Source organism: Hyperolius riggenbachi, chromosome 3 (assembly GCF_040937935.1).
Source record: "Hyperolius riggenbachi isolate aHypRig1 chromosome 3, aHypRig1.pri, whole genome shotgun sequence".
Taxonomy (NCBI): Eukaryota; Metazoa; Chordata; class Amphibia; order Anura; family Hyperoliidae; genus Hyperolius; species Hyperolius riggenbachi.
Window position 1 is genome coordinate 72,233,881 of NC_090648.1, and position 15,765 is coordinate 72,249,645.

The following is a 15,765-nucleotide window of genomic DNA, read 5'->3' on the forward strand; positions in this document are numbered from 1 at the left end:
GAACCCGAACAGTGGCGAACACTGTTCGCCCAACACTAACTACCACACGAGCACTGCTCAGTTATCATGCACCTTGAAGATAATCCTTTCTCTGTTGGTAAACACCTTAGTCAGTCTCCGAAGAGACTGTCAAAAATTGCCGATGCTGACTATATTTCAAGTCATCATGGCGGGGTATTGGGAAAAGTTTTCAATTAGCAATAATCACGCCTCGGTTGAACCTCATTGGCTATGATACTGCCACTGCGCAAAGTTAGCCAAGCTAATGCCAGCAAATATCCCCTCTTTCTTGGATAAAGGAATCACCTTAAGGAGAGACAAACGCAGTTTACAGTGTTCCGCTGAGGATCATGGGATGCCATATGCTAATTAGATAGCCACTAAACAAGCATTGTTAATAAGCGGCTAAAGAGTCTTAGCATTTGAAAAGGCGGCAAAGAGGGCAAAACAAAGCCTGCCAGGGATGCCAGCATAGTGTTTTGTGGAGCAGGCTGCCAAGTGGGCCAGTCCCGCACTTGTAAAATACATGAAAAATACAATTTGAAAAATGGAGTAATGAGTCTACGTCACTGCCATGTGTGCTGATAATTGGGCCTGTGATTATTGTGCCTGGAAGTACTGGTAAGCTGCGCTGGCTAGAGGTGCTTGGGAGTTGGCCAAAGTCTTGGTGGTTGCAGGTTACTGGAGGAGAGAGATGGTACGTGAGCTGTTAATTTTCTGATGCTCATGGTAAGCATGAAGCTCCTTCCATTGCTGCTTTGAGGGTAGATGAGCAGGCTGGAGAAGGGATCCGGCGAATTACTCTAATGCTGGGAATACACGACGACATTTTTCAGTCGATTACTATCCGATCTTATTTCCGATCGACTTTCCGATTCTTATCTTTTCTGATCAATTTCCATTCATTTCTATGAGAAATCGATGAGAAAAAGGATCGATAATAAGATCGGACATGTTGGAAATTATCTATGGAACCATCTATCTGCTGAAAAAACTTATGGTGTATTCCCAGCATAATGTTGACGGTTTGATGCCTCTTTTATGCATGGAATAATCCATGTTTAATATCACAGCAGAAAAAGTTGAAGAGAAATAGATTCAAGACGCAGGGAGGCTGTGAGAGTTCGGGGGATGCACAGAAAGCGGCTGATGTTTCGGTTATGGCTTACTGCAAGCAAAGCACGCAAGAGGCAGCAGTTGCAGAGGGAACTCAGGTAGCGGAAGTGATGGCCAATGAGCATGGGGTAAAGGAAAGGCATCGCCTGAACAGGGACTTGAACCCTGGACCCTCAGATTAAAAGTCTGATGCTCTACCGACTGAGCTATCCAGGCCCTGGAAGGTGAGCTTCACCAGCAGCTCAAAAGTCAGTTATTCCAAGCAGGATGGACAGAAGGTCTAGTACATGCCCTGAGCTGGCTATAGCCTGCGACCTCTACATTTTCTAGGTCAGATCTCTGAAAGAATAAAACTGTACTTGATTTGGAAGGTGGCATTAGAAAGGTAGCCACCAATCAGCGAAGGCATGGAAAGCGGACGACATCGGTGTTTTGGCCTGGTGCAAGCGGAGCACGCAAGAGGCTTCAGTTGAGGAAGATAGGGAGAGGACACGAAGCATAACGAAAGGCAGAGAGCATCGCCTGAACAGGGACTTGAACCCTGGACCCTCAGATTAAAAGTCTGATGCTCTGGGGCGCATGCGCGGCGCGAAGGAAGATGGCTGCTTAGGCTAAGTGCTCCGTGGCGTGGCCGCTCTATAAAGCCTGTGCTCAGCTTCAGAACCCGCGCAACAGGATTGAATCCTCCGGATTCGGGCTTGTGATAACCCGCTGATCCCGCATGAGACGTTCTAAACGGCTGGCCGCCCCTGAAAGTCGCAAACTAGACTCTTACTTCCTGAGGCCTGTACAACCTACTGCGCAATCAAAGATGGCGTCCAAAGCACAGAGGGGAGAATTCCGTGGACTACGTTACTAAACCAGTCCTTGAAGCCTGCCTGGCGGATTTTCAAAAAACGATCTCCTCGACCGTGAAGGAAGCAGTGGCTGCGGCACTTGCTGACCTCCGGTCCGTAGTCTCCCTGGTAGCGAACCGCACCTCAAAAGTTGAGCTGGATGTAGAGGACCTTCAGAAACGCTGCACCAAGCTCGAGGAGGAGAACGGTAAGCTGACTGACACAGTTGCAGACATGCAAAGGGCCCAGGAAGACCACGAGAATCGTGACCGTAGGTCCAATCTAAGATTCAGGGGGGTCCCGGACACAGTCAAACCTGCGGACATTAAGACATATTTAACTGAGCTTTGCAGCACAATCTGCCCGGATATGGACCGATCTATGTGGCGCTTTGATCGGGCGCATAGAGCGATAGGTCCAAGACCCGAGGGAGCTCCCTTATTAAGAGACATAGTGGCCCGCTTCCACTATTTTGAGGCAAAAGATGCTATATCCTTTGCGATAAGAAACATGTCTTCTTACAATTTTAAAGGCCACGATCTACAGATTTTTAGTGACATTTCTCCAATCACGCTGGCTAAACGCCGCAAGCTAAAACCAGTAACCACTTTACTGCGTGATAAAGGAATTCAATACCGTTGAGGATACCCCTTCAAGCTAATAGCAGTTAAAGACGGCACCTACCATGCTATAGCTGACCCTTCAGACGCACCGGATCTCTTAAAAGGACTGGGTCTAAAAATGCCGAAGACAGCAAAAGCAACATCTCCTACACCGAAAGGAAATGTGTCTCCGATTCTTCCTTCAAATAGATCTCCAAACCACACATATGACTGAGCTACACTGCTGGATCCGATCATTAATAACGACGCTCCTTAATCATAAATGTGATGGGAACTCCTCTCTTTCCTATTGTAGTGGCGGCCCCGCCGCGGTAGGCCTGAAAGGCCTGATTCTGACGTAGTCCTCATGCTACCCCCTCTGTGGCGCGAAGTGGGTCGCGTCCAAGCAGGGAGTGCTGGCACCCTTGCAATACTTAATATTATAGCTGTTTTCACTGCATTATTTGCTCTTTGCTTGTTGCAATTAATCTTTTTTCATTTTACAGGTTTAAATGCAGTTAGCAAATGTATTAGACTAAGCGTGTTAATCCAGGGGGTAATCTATCCCCAGGGTATTCTTTTCTCTTTATCTTCTTCTCTTATCTTCACTCCTCTCTCTTCTATCTCCTTTGTCAACCATGGGGCCTGCCATACATATAATACCTATATTACCTTAAGCCTCCCTTGGGACCCAGGCATTCATTCAGCTATACCCCACCACAATACAAAATGGTAAAAGTACTAACCTTAAATACCAAAGGGTTAAATTCTGTGCGCAAAAGATATCTAGCCTTAAAGGATCTGGAACGCTCCAAAGCAGATTTTATATTCCTACAGGAAACTAGATTTTCCTCCCAGAAACCTAGTTACCTAAAAAGCAAAACATACCCTACCGCCTATTTAGCTAGTGCCAATGTTAAAAAAGCGGGGGTAGCCCTTTTAATACATCACAAATGTCCATTCATACTTTCTAAGATGCACAGTGATCCCAAGGGACGCTATCTAATAGTGGAAGGTTCTTTGCATGGCGTTCAGGTAGCCTTAGCCTCCATCTACGCCCCCAACGATCATCAATTGCAATTTGTAGAAAAGGTCCTTTTGAAAATAGAAAAACTGAGGTGCCCTAACATCATTCTGGGTGGTGATTTTAATCTAATAATTTCACCTACTAAAGATAGGAAATCTGATCTTCAACCGCTCTCATTCCCCTCAATCTGTAAAGTAGCCCGCCAATTTAGGACCCTGTTAAAACAATTTGGATATATAGATGCCTGGAGAGCTCTGCATGCTACGGAATTAGATTACACCTTCTTTTCACACACTTCGTCCTCATACTCCAGACTTGATTATTTTTTTATTTCTCCAACCTTACTCTCTACTTTAACTTCTTCTAAGATTGGTCCAATAACTTGGTCAGATCACGCCCCGGTGGAGCTGATCTTAAATTTAGCACGTAACCCTCAGATTCCCTCAGTCTGGAGATTGAATGATAGTTTACTAACGGATGAGGAAACAGTTCTCAGTGTTGAAGAAAGCCTTAAAAATTATTTCGACATTAATGAAGGTTCGGTCCCCCAATTTTCCACAGTTTGGGAAGCCCATAAATCTTGTATTAGAGGGAAATTAATTGGTATAGCTAGCGCAAAAAACAGGGAATATCACCAGAAAATTAAAGTTTTACTGGATAATATTATGGAACTAGAAGAAAGCCAGAAAAAATCCCCGAAAAAAACCACCCTGGCCCAATTGGAATTAAAACGCAAAGAATTGGCTGAACTGCAATATGTCAGGGTAGAAAAAGCACTTTTATTCACTAGACAGCTTTTCTATGAAAGGGGTAACAAGGCACATACAATCCTTGCAAAGAAACTGAGGGACATAAAATCTAGAAATGCAGTCTTTGCACTCAAGGATAAAAGAGGCACTACTCATTACGACCTACGGGTCATATCAACTTTATTTAAAAACTATTTCAAATCTATATACAATCTAATTGATTCCACCGGTCAACATTCTCCAGCGTTAACCGACATCTCTAATTATTTAGAATCCTGTAAGCTCCCACGCATCTCACAGGCCCAATTAGAAGCTCTCAATCAAGAAATAGACAGTGAAGAGGTTTTTGAGGTTCTCAAAAACCTACAACCACATAAAGCGCCAGGACCCGATGGCTTCTCAGTGGCCTATTATAAAAAATTTAAGTCAATCCTCACACCCAAACTGACTACCCTTTTTAATGGCTTCATGGGGGCAGAAAATATCCCAGAGACTATGACACAATCTCACATGGTACTTATTCCCAAGCCTGATAGGGACCCATTAGAGATGACTAACTATAGGCCAATCTCTCTCCTGAACGCAGATTTGAAAATATTCTCAAAAATACTTGCCAACAGGCTCTCCCCCATGATGCCATCCTTAATTAATGCCGACCAAGTCGGATTTATAACTGGGAGATATGCAGGAGATAACATCCGCAGAATAGTTAACCTAATTGATCATATCAATTTCTATAAACTTCCAACCGTCCTCCTTGGTTTGGACGCAGAAAAAGCCTTTGATAGGCTAAGTTGGGATTTCCTGTTCCAAACCATGGATAAAATGGGTATAGGAGGTATTTATCTAAATGCTATCCATAAATTATACTCAAATCCTAAAGTAGCTATAAAGATTCCGTATACCAATCCTAATGATTATTTCCATATCTCCAATGGAACCAGGCAGGGCTGTCCCCTGTCCCCATTGCTTTTTGCCTTATCCATAGAGCCACTGGCTGCAAGGATAAGGGACAACCCTGATATAACGGGCATCACAATAGGTAGGTCCACCTTTAAAATTTCACTATACGCGGACGATGTCCTTCTGTCCCTTGTAAATCCTATAATCTCCCTCCCTGTATTACATGCAGAGCTCTCCAGGTACGGCCAGCTATCAAACTACAAAATAAATGCCACTAAATCGGAAATTCTTCCTTTTTACTTAACGCCACAAACCATGAATACCCTAAAGTCTAGCTTCTCATATAAATGGCAAGAGTCTACTATAAAATATCTTGGCATCCAGGTTACTTCACTTACTTCAAATCTTATAAAGCACAATGTTACTCCCATTATAAACAGAGTAATCTCGGATCTCCACAGATGGGAAGATTATCATATTTCTTGGTTTGGTCGTATGGCATCATTTAAAATGAATTCTCTTCCCAAGCTGTTATATGTATTCTCAGCAATTCCTTTTTGGATCCCCAAATCATTTTTGATTCCACTACAGAGAGCATTGTTCAGATTTATTTGGCACTGTAGACCCCCCCCGCATTGCCAGACCAATACTTACTCTCCAAAGACATGCCGGTGGACTCTCAGTGCCAAACTTATACAATTATTATGTTGCTGGGCAATTTAGACAGATGGTGGCCTGGTGGGAACGTGGCCCACATGCTAGATGGGCTCAGATAGAGTTTCAGGTCCTCAAACCATATCATCCAAGTGCCTTACTCTGGAATCAGTTAGGAAACAGCTATTTACCACACAAAATTTACTCCTCTGTGTCCTCTAACACCCGCTTATGGTTCTCTTTAGGGAAACGTATCACTTTGTTTACTAGGAACTCTAGCTACATCCCTATATTCGGCAATCCTGCATTTACTCCAGGTTTAAAAATAGCAACAACCTCAATATGGAAGACCAAGAACATTCTGTGCATAAGAGACCTTCTAGACCCCTTCACTGGAAAACTGTACTCATACGACACACTAAAAGAAAAATTAAATCTATCTGACTCTTACTATTTACAGTACTTACAAATCCGCCACTTTATATGCACTGTGTCCTCCTCCATGGAATTCCCACAAAAATCGGAATTGGAGTCAATTTGGGAAGGAGGCCCCAAACAAAAAGGCCTTATCTCCATGCTCTACACGTGGCTAAATGACCCCAAGAGACACCATCCGGATCTCCAACATAAATATATGCAATATTGGGACCAAGCGTTTCACACAACAACTACACCAGAATCCTGGCTAAAGATCTGGCAGAACGCAGCGAAAACATCCATTTGCGTCCAAACTAAGGAAAATATCTACAAAATTATGATGTTGTGGTACAAAACTCCGGTGCGTCTTAACAAATGGCTACCTTCAATATCCCCGGCATGCTGGAGAAACTGTGGAGACACTGGTTCGCTACACCATATCATGTGGGACTGCCCGATAATCCAACCCTTTTGGACACAAGTTCTGGCCTTCATTAAAAGATGTACTGAAATTGAGGTCCCTTTGGATCCATGGATCTGTCTGCTTGCCAAACCCATGCCCAAAATTAAAAATAACTCATCCAGATTGATAAATCATTTCCTATCAGCTGCACGCTGTTTGATCTCTAAGCATTGGAAGGATGCACAGCCTCCCACTATGTCAGAATTTCAAGCAAGAATTAAATATGTATATAACCTGGAATATTTGACTGCTAGAATACAGGATAAAATGTATGTGTTCAATAAGGTGTGGGGTGATATATCCTTTTGAATGTTATGCTTTTAGGTGTGTCTGGAATAGGTAATGGTCTCATGGTTGACTCCTCTCTTTACTTTTCTTCTCTATCTTCTTCTCTTTTCTGATCTACGGGGATAGGCGGGGAGTGTCTGGGTAGACACCCTCTCCTAACTTTTGAATACCACTAGGCCTCACAAGGCTCAAACTTTATAATTTTTCGGTTCCACTACAACAATGGTATACGCTGTAAGGAAAAGTGGAACTCTGCTGAGAATGTTATATAATAGTTTACAGAAAATGCCTATTATTAGTTAGCTACCCAAACAGATAAGAGTCTTGGTATGTTCTGTGTTTTATTGCACTGTAACTAGTGTTGGGCGAACAGTGTTCGCCACTGTTCGGGTTCTGCAGAACATCACCCTGTTCGGGTGATGTTCGAGTTCGGCCGAACACCTCATGGTGTTCGGCCTTTTAAGTTCGGGTTCGCCCCGAACTTCTGTATGCCCCCGAACAGGGCCGAACAGGCCGCAATACGGCCCCCCTATGGGGTCGCAGGCATAAGGGGGGAGCATGCCCCGATCGCGGGGGGGGTCGGAAATTCCCCCCACCCCCTCCGCTAGCGCTCCCCCCTCTGCCCGCTTCCCCATTCAAAAGTTTCAAGAAGTACCTGTATAGCGGATGGCCTGGCAGTGGGCGGCACTGTGGAGTGAGGAGGAGGAGGAGTCCGGAGAGTGACGAGTTGAGGGAGGCCGGGCAGCGGGCGTGAGGTCAGAGAAAGGGCGGAAGTTCCGCCCTTTCTCTGACCTCACGCCCGCTGCCCGGCCTCCCTCAACTCGTCACTCTCCGGACTCCTCCTCCTCCTCACTCCACAGTGCCGCCCACTGCCAGGCCATCCGCTATACAGGTACTTCTTGAAACTTTTGAATGGGGAAGCGGGCAGAGGGGGGAGCGCTAGCGGAGGGGGTGGGGGGAATTTCCGACCCCCCCCGCGATCGGGGCATGCTCCCCCTTATGCCTGCGACCCCATAGGGCCCCCAAAATAGGGATGTTCGGGAAGTTCGGGGTTCGGCCCGAACATGCCGAACATCTCGGCCATGTTCGGCGAACTTTCCCGAACCCGAACATCCAGGTGTTCGCCCATCACTAACTGTAACCTCTTGTACAAGGGTAAATTGGAAACAATTTTGTTATGAGCCTTTATCATCTTATCTAATAAATTTTAAATACAAAAAAAAAAAGTCTGATGCTCTACCGACTGAGCTATCCAAGCCCTGGAAGGTGAGCTTCACCAGCAGCTCAAAAGTCAGTTATTCCAAGCAGGATGGACGGAAGGTCTAGTACATGCCCTGAACTGGCTATAGCCTGCGACCTCTACATTTTCTAGGTCAGATCTCTGAAAGAATAAAACTGTACTTGATTTGGAAGGTGGCATTAGAAAGGTAGCCACCAATCAGCGAAGGCATGGAAAGCGGCCGACATCGGTGTTTTGGCCTGGTGCAAGCGGAGCACGCAAGTGGCTGCAGTTGAGGAAGATAGGGAGAGGACACGAAGCATAACGAAAGGCAGAGAGCATCGCCTGAACAGGGACTTGAACCCTGGACCCTCAGATTAAAAGTCTGATGCTCTACCGACTGAGCTATCCAGGCTCTGAAAAGGTGCGATCACCAGCAGCTCAAAGTTTAGCTACAGTATTTCCAGGCTGGGCGCAAGTTAAGGTCTAGTGCAAGTCATGAGCAGTCTATAGCACCTAGATAGCCGGGAAACAGCAGAATGCGCTGTTGTTTCCTTCAACCATCAGGTTCTTCACCTTGGCTGATTGTTGACACTTTTAAAACAATGGTACACCAGCCAGAAGAAGCTATAGGCCGGCGAAACCTAAATGTCAGCGGTGCTCTGTTTCTGAGCACCCCAACAACGCTTGCAGAAAGAGCTAGCGAGAGGCCACGGGATCGTATCTAGCGCAAATAAATGGAGCTTGTGACCTCCAAATTTTTCAGGCCAGACCTCTGAGAAACAACACTGTTCTCTCTCTTAGGAATGTGGCATTAGAAAAGTAGCAACCTGCAGATGAAAAGTGGACTTTTGTCATTTTAGTCATCCTGCTGGTGTTTATAAATTTGCCAGAGAGTAAGACACTGGACCTCACCCTCATGAAAGAACGCTGACAAGTGAGCATTTTGTGGCCAAGACTGATTTGGAGATAAGAGGTGCTACGAAATGTTGTTATTGTGCCAGCCACGGTACTACCACACGAGCACTGCTCAGTCATCATGCACCTTGAAGATAATCCTTTCTCTGTTGGTAAACACCTTAGTCAGTCTCCAAAGAGACTGTCAAAAATTGCCGATGCTGACTATATTTCAAGTCATCATGGCGGGGTATTGGGAAAAGTTTTCAATCAGCAATAATCACGCCTCGGTTGAACCTCATTAGCTATGATACAGCCACTGCACAAAGTTAGCCAAGCTAATGCCAGCAAATATCCCCTCTTTCTTGGATAAAGGAATCACCTTAAGGAGAGACAAACGCAGTTTACAGTGTTCCGCTGAGGATCATGGGATGCCATATGCTAATTAGACAGCCACTAAACAAGCATTGTTAATAAGCGGCTAAAGAGTCTTAGCATTTGAAAAGGCGGCAAAGAGGGCAAAACAAAGCCTGCCAGGGATGCCAGCATAGTGTTTTGTGGAGCAGGCTGCCAAGTGGGCCAGTCCCGCACTTGTAAAATACATGAAAAATACAATTTGAAAAATGGAGTAATGAGTCTACGTCACTGCCATGTGTGCTGATAATTGGGCCTGTGATTATTGTGCCTGGAAGTACTGGTAAGCTGCGCTGGCTAGAGGTGCTTGGGAGTTGGCCAAAGTCTTGGTGGTTGCAGGTTACTGGAGGAGAGAGATGGTACGTGAGCTGTTAATTTTCTGATGCTCATGGTAAGCATGAAGCTCCTTCCATTGCTGCTTTGAGGGTAGATGTGCAGGCTGGAGAAGGGATCCGGCGAATTACTCTAATGCTGGGAATACACGACGACATTTTTCAGTCGATTACTATCCGATCTTATTTCCGATCGACTTTCCGATTCTTATCTTTTCTGATCAATTTCCATTCATTTCTATGAGAAATCGATGAGAAAAAGGATCGATAATAAGATCGGACATGTTGGAAATTATCTATGGAACCATCTATCTGCTGAAAAAACTTATGGTGTATTCCCAGCATAATGTTGACGGTTTGATGCCTCTTTTATGCATGGAATAATCCATGTTTAATATCACAGCAGAAAAAGTTGAAGAGAAATAGATTCAAGACGCAGGGAGGCTGTGAGAGTTCGGGGGATGCACAGAAAGCGGCTGATGTTTCGGTTATGGCTTACTGCAAGCAAAGCACGCAAGAGGCAGCAGTTGCAGAGGGAACTCAGGTAGCGGAAGTGATGGCCAATGAGCATGGGGTAAAGGAAAGGCATCGCCTGAACAGGGACTTGAACCCTGGACCCTCAGATTAAAAGTCTGATGCTCTACCGACTGAGCTATCCAGGCCCTGGAAGGTGAGCTTCACCAGCAGCTCAAAAGTCAGTTATTCCAAGCAGGATGGACGGAAGGTCTAGTACATGCCCTGAGCTGGCTATAGCCTGCGACCTCTACATTTTCTTGGTCAGATCTCTGAAAGAATAAAACTGTACTTGATTTGGAAGGTGGCATTAGAAAGGTAGCCACCAATCAGCGAAGGCATGGAAAGCGGCCGACATCGGTGTTTTGGCCTGGTGCAAGCAGAGCACGCAAGAGGCTGCAGTTGAGGAAGATAGGGAGAGGACACGAAGCATAACGAAAGGCAGAGAGCATCGCCTGAACAGGGACTTGAACCCTGGACCCTCAGATTAAAAGTCTGATGCTCTACCGACTGAGCTATCCAGGCTCTGAAAAGGTGCGATCACCAGCAGCTCAAAGTTTAGCTACAGTATTTCCAGGCTGGGCGCAAGTTAAGGTCTAGTGCAAGTCATGAGCAGTCTATAGCACCTAGATAGCCGGGAAACAGCAGAATGCGCTGTTGTTTCCTTCAACCATCAGGTTCTTCACCTTGGCTGATTGTTGACACTTTTAAAACAATGGTACACCAGCCAGAAGAAGCTATAGGCCGGCGAAACCTAAATGTCAGCGGTGCTCTGTTTCTGAGCACCCCAACAACGCTTGCAGAAAGAGCTAGCGAGAGGCCACGGGATCGTATCTCGCGCAAATAAATGGAGCTTGTGACCTCCAAATTTTTCAGGCCAGACCTCTGAGAAACAACACTGTTCTCTCTCTTAGGAATGTGGCATTAGAAAAGTAGCAACCTGCAGATGAAAAGTGGACTTTTGTCATTTTAGTCATCCTGCTGGTGTTTATAAATTTGCCAGAGAGTAAGACACTGGACCTCACCCTCATGAAAGAACGCTGACAAGTGAGCATTTTGTGGCCAAGACTGATTTGGAGATAAGAGGTGCTACGAAATGTTGTTATTGTGCCAGCCACGGTACTACCACACGAGCACTGGTCAGTCATCGTGCACCTTGAAGATAATCCTTTCTCTGTTGGTAAACACCTTAGTCAGTCTCCGAAGAGACTGTCAAAAATTGCCGATGCTGACTATATTTCAAGTCATCATGGCGGGGTATTGGGAAAAGTTTTCAATTAGCAATAATCACGCCTCGGTTGAACCTCATTGGCTATGATACTGCCACTGCGCAAAGTTAGCCAAGCTAATGCCAGCAAATATCCCCTCTTTCTTGGATAAAGGAATCACCTTAAGGAGAGACAAACGCAGTTTACAGTGTTCCGCTGAGGATCATGGGATGCCATATGCTAATTAGACAGCCACTAAACAAGCATTGTTAATAAGCGGCTAAAGAGTCTTAGCATTTGAAAAGGCGGCAAAGAGGGCAAAACAAAGCCTGCCAGGGATGCCAGCATAGTGTTTTGTGGAGCAGGCTGCCAAGTGGGCCAGTCCCGCACTTGTAAAATACATGAAAAATACAATTTGAAAAATGGAGTAATGAGTCTACGTCACGGCCATGTGTGCTGATAATTGGGCCTGTGATTATTGTGCCTGGAAGTACTGGTAAGCTGCGCTGGCTAGAGGTGCTTGGGAGTTGGCCAAAGTCTTGGTGGTTGCAGGTTACTGGAGGAGAGAGATGGTACGTGAGCTGTTAATTTTCTGATGCTCATGGTAAGCATGAAGCTCCTTCCATTGCTGCTTTGAGGGTAGATGTGCAGGCTGGAGAAGGGATCCGGCGAATTACTCTAATGCTGGGAATACACGACGACATTTTTCAGTCGATTACTATCCGATCTTATTTCCGATCGACTTTCCGATTCTTATCTTTTCTGATCAATTTCCATTCATTTCTATGAGAAATCGATGAGAAAAAGGATCGATAATAAGATCGGACATGTTGGAAATTATCTATGGAACCATCTATCTGCTGAAAAAACTTATGGTGTATTCCCAGCATAATGTTGACGGTTTGATGCCTCTTTTATGCATGGAATAATCCATGTTTAATATCACAGCAGAAAAAGTTGAAGAGAAATAGATTCAAGACGCAGGGAGGCTGTGAGAGTTCGGGGGATGCACAGAAAGCGGCTGATGTTTCGGTTATGGCTTACTGCAAGCAAAGCACGCAAGAGGCAGCAGTTGCAGAGGGAACTCAGGTAGCGGAAGTGATGGCCAATGAGCATGGGGTAAAGGAAAGGCATCGCCTGAACAGGGACTTGAACCCTGGACCCTCAGATTAAAAGTCTGATGCTCTACCGACTGAGCTATCCAGGCCCTGGAAGGTGAGCTTCACCAGCAGCTCAAAAGTCAGTTATTCCAAGCAGGATGGACGGAAGGTGTAGTACATGCCCTGAGCTGGCTATAGCCTGCGACCTCTACATTTTCTAGGTCAGATCTCTGAAAGAATAAAACTGTACTTGATTTGGAAGGTGGCATTAGAAAGGTAGCCACCAATCAGCGAAGGCATGGAAAGCGGCCGACATCGGTGTTTTGGCCTGGTGCAAGCGGAGCACGCAAGAGGCTGCAGTTGAGGAAGATAGGGAGAGGACACGAAGCATAACGAAAGGCAGAGAGCATCGCCTGAACAGGGACTTGAACCCTGGACCCTCAGATTAAAAGTCTGATGCTCTACCGACTGAGCTATCCAGGCTCTGAAAAGGTGCGATCACCAGCAGCTCAAAGTTTAGCTACAGTATTTCCAGGCTGGGCGCAAGTTAAGGTCTAGTGCAAGTCATGAGCAGTCTATAGCACCTAGATAGCCGGGAAACAGCAGAATGCGCTGTTGTTTCCTTCAACCATCAGGTTCTTCACCTTGGCTGATTGTTGACACTTTTAAAACAATGGTACACCAGCCAGAAGAAGCTATAGGCCGGCGAAACCTAAATGTCAGCGGTGCTCTGTTTCTGAGCACCCCAACAACGCTTGCAGAAAGAGCTAGCGAGAGGCCACGGGATCGTATCTCGCGCAAATAAATGGAGCTTGTGACCTCCAAATTTTTCAGGCCAGACCTCTGAGAAACAACACTGTTCTCTCTCTTAGGAATGTGGCATTAGAAAAGTAGCAACCTGCAGATGAAAAGTGGACTTTTGTCATTTTAGTCATCCTGCTGGTGTTTATAAATTTGCCAGAGAGTAAGACAATGGACCTCACCCTCATGAAAGAACGCTGACAAGTGAGCATTTTGTGGCCAAGACTGATTTGGAGATAAGAGGTGCTACGAAATGTTGTTATTGTGCCAGCCACAGTACTACCACACGAGCACTGGTCAGTCATCATGCACCTTGAAGATAATCCTTTCTCTGTTGGTAAACACCTTAGTCAGTCTCCGAAGAGACTGTCAAAAATTGCCGATGCTGACTATATTTCAAGTCATCATGGCGGGGTATTGGGAAAAGTTTTCAATTAGCAATAATCACGCCTCGGTTAAACCTCATTGGCTATGATACTGCCACTGCGCAAAGTTAGCCAAGCTAATGCCAGCAAATACCCCCTCTTTCTTGGATAAAGGAATCACCTTAAGGAGAGACAAACGCAGTTTACAGTGTTCCGCTGAGGATCATGGGATGCCATATGCTAATTAGACAGCCACTAAACAAGCATTGTTAATAAGCGGCTAAAGAGTCTTAGCATTTGAAAAGGCGGCAAAGAGGGCAAAACAAAGCCTGCCAGGGATGCCAGCATAGTGTTTTGTGGAGCAGGCTGCCAAGTGGGCCAGTCCCGCACTTGTAAAATACATGAAAAATACAATTTGAAAAATGGAGTAATGAGTCTACGTCACTGCCATGTGTGCTGATAATTGGGCCTGTGATTATTGTGCCTGGAAGTACTGGTAAGCTGCGCTGGCTAGAGGTGCTTGGGAGTTGGCCAAAGTCTTGGTGGTTGCAGGTTACTGGAAGAGAGAGAGATGGTACGTGAGCTGTTAATTTTCTGATGCTCATGGTAAGCATGAAGCTCCTTCCATTGCTGCTTTGAGGGTAGATGTGCAGGCTGGAGAAGGGATCCGGCGAATGACTCTAATGCTGGGAATACACGACGACATTTTTCAGTCGATTACTATCCGATCTTATTTCCGATCGACTTTCCGATTCTTATCTTTTCTGATCAATTTCCATTCATTTCTATGAGAAATCGATGAGAAAAAGGATCGATAATAAGATCGGACATGTTGGAAATTATCTATGGAACCATCTATCTGCTGAAAAAACTTATGGTGTATTCCCAGCATAATGTTGACGGTTTGATGCCTCTTTTATGCATGGAATAATCCATGTTTAATATCACAGCAGAAAAAGTTGAAGAGAAATAGATTCAAGACGCAGGGAGGCTGTGAGAGTTCGGGGGATGCACAGAAAGCGGCTGATGTTTCGGTTATGGCTTACTGCAAGCAAAGCACGCAAGAGGCAGCAGTTGCAGAGGGAACTCAGGTAGCGGAAGTGATGGCCAATGAGCATGGGGTAAAGGAAAGGCATCGCCTGAACAGGGACTTGAACCCTGGACCCTCAGATTAAAAGTCTGATGCTCTACCGACTGAGCTTTCCAGGCCCTGGAAGGTGAGCTTCACCAGCAGCTCAAAAGTCAGTTATTCCAAGCAGGATGGACGGAAGGTCTAGTACATGCCCTGAGCTGGCTATAGCCTGCGACCTCTACATTTTCTAGGTCAGATCTCTGAAAGAATAAAACTGTACTTGATTTGGAAGGTGGCATTAGAAAGGTAGCCACCAATCAGCGAAGGCATGGAAAGCGGCCGACATCGGTGTTTTGGCCTGGTGCAAGCGGAGCACGCAAGAGGCTGCAGTTGAGGAAGATAGGGAGAGGACACGAAGCATAATGAAAGGCAGAGAGCATCGCCTGAACAGGGACTTGAACCCTGGACCCTCAGATTAAAAGTCTGATGCTCTACCGACTGAGCTATCCAGGCTCTGAAAAGGTGCGATCTCCAGCAGCTCAAAGTTTAGCTACAGTATTTCCAGGCTGGGCGCAAGTTAAGGTCTAGTGCAAGTCATGAGCAGTCTATAGCACCTAGATAGCCGGGAAACAGCAGAATGCGCTGTTGTTTCCTTCAACCATCAGGTTCTTCACCTTGGCTGATTGTTGACACTTTTAAAACAATGGTACACCAGCCAGAAGAAGCTATAGGCCGGCGAAACCTAAATGTCAGCGGTGCTCTGTTTCTGAGCACCCCAACAACGCTTGC

The 15,765-nt window shown here is 45.7% G+C and overlaps 12 non-coding genes across 12 annotated transcripts; all 12 read right to left on the reverse strand.

The window, feature by feature from the left end:
* Positions 1 to 114: 114 nt before the first annotated feature.
* LOC137564603 (U4 spliceosomal RNA) lies at positions 115 to 255 on the reverse strand. The gene has a single exon (XR_011030698.1). It is a non-coding gene; the product is annotated as a U4 spliceosomal RNA (small nuclear RNA).
* Positions 256 to 1,259: 1,004 nt separating this feature from the next.
* Positions 1,260 to 1,332, reverse strand: TRNAK-UUU (transfer RNA lysine (anticodon UUU)). The gene has a single exon. It is a non-coding gene; the product is annotated as a tRNA-Lys (tRNA).
* A 7,284-nt stretch (positions 1,333 to 8,616) lies between these two features.
* TRNAK-UUU (transfer RNA lysine (anticodon UUU)) lies at positions 8,617 to 8,689 on the reverse strand. The gene has a single exon. It is a non-coding gene; the product is annotated as a tRNA-Lys (tRNA).
* Positions 8,690 to 9,361: 672 nt separating this feature from the next.
* On the reverse strand, positions 9,362 to 9,502 carry LOC137564755 (U4 spliceosomal RNA). The gene has a single exon (XR_011030830.1). It is a non-coding gene; the product is annotated as a U4 spliceosomal RNA (small nuclear RNA).
* Positions 9,503 to 10,506: 1,004 nt separating this feature from the next.
* TRNAK-UUU (transfer RNA lysine (anticodon UUU)) lies at positions 10,507 to 10,579 on the reverse strand. Its single transcript has one exon. It is a non-coding gene; the product is annotated as a tRNA-Lys (tRNA).
* Positions 10,580 to 10,882: 303 nt separating this feature from the next.
* TRNAK-UUU (transfer RNA lysine (anticodon UUU)) lies at positions 10,883 to 10,955 on the reverse strand. Its single transcript has one exon. It is a non-coding gene; the product is annotated as a tRNA-Lys (tRNA).
* Positions 10,956 to 11,627: 672 nt separating this feature from the next.
* Positions 11,628 to 11,768, reverse strand: LOC137564604 (U4 spliceosomal RNA). The gene has a single exon (XR_011030699.1). It is a non-coding gene; the product is annotated as a U4 spliceosomal RNA (small nuclear RNA).
* A 1,004-nt stretch (positions 11,769 to 12,772) lies between these two features.
* On the reverse strand, positions 12,773 to 12,845 carry TRNAK-UUU (transfer RNA lysine (anticodon UUU)). The gene has a single exon. It is a non-coding gene; the product is annotated as a tRNA-Lys (tRNA).
* A 303-nt stretch (positions 12,846 to 13,148) lies between these two features.
* TRNAK-UUU (transfer RNA lysine (anticodon UUU)) lies at positions 13,149 to 13,221 on the reverse strand. Its single transcript has one exon. It is a non-coding gene; the product is annotated as a tRNA-Lys (tRNA).
* A 672-nt stretch (positions 13,222 to 13,893) lies between these two features.
* LOC137564885 (U4 spliceosomal RNA) lies at positions 13,894 to 14,034 on the reverse strand. Its single transcript, XR_011030947.1, has one exon. It is a non-coding gene; the product is annotated as a U4 spliceosomal RNA (small nuclear RNA).
* A 1,006-nt stretch (positions 14,035 to 15,040) lies between these two features.
* TRNAK-UUU (transfer RNA lysine (anticodon UUU)) lies at positions 15,041 to 15,113 on the reverse strand. Its single transcript has one exon. It is a non-coding gene; the product is annotated as a tRNA-Lys (tRNA).
* Positions 15,114 to 15,416: 303 nt separating this feature from the next.
* TRNAK-UUU (transfer RNA lysine (anticodon UUU)) lies at positions 15,417 to 15,489 on the reverse strand. The gene has a single exon. It is a non-coding gene; the product is annotated as a tRNA-Lys (tRNA).
* Between the last annotated feature and the right edge of the window lie 276 nt (positions 15,490 to 15,765).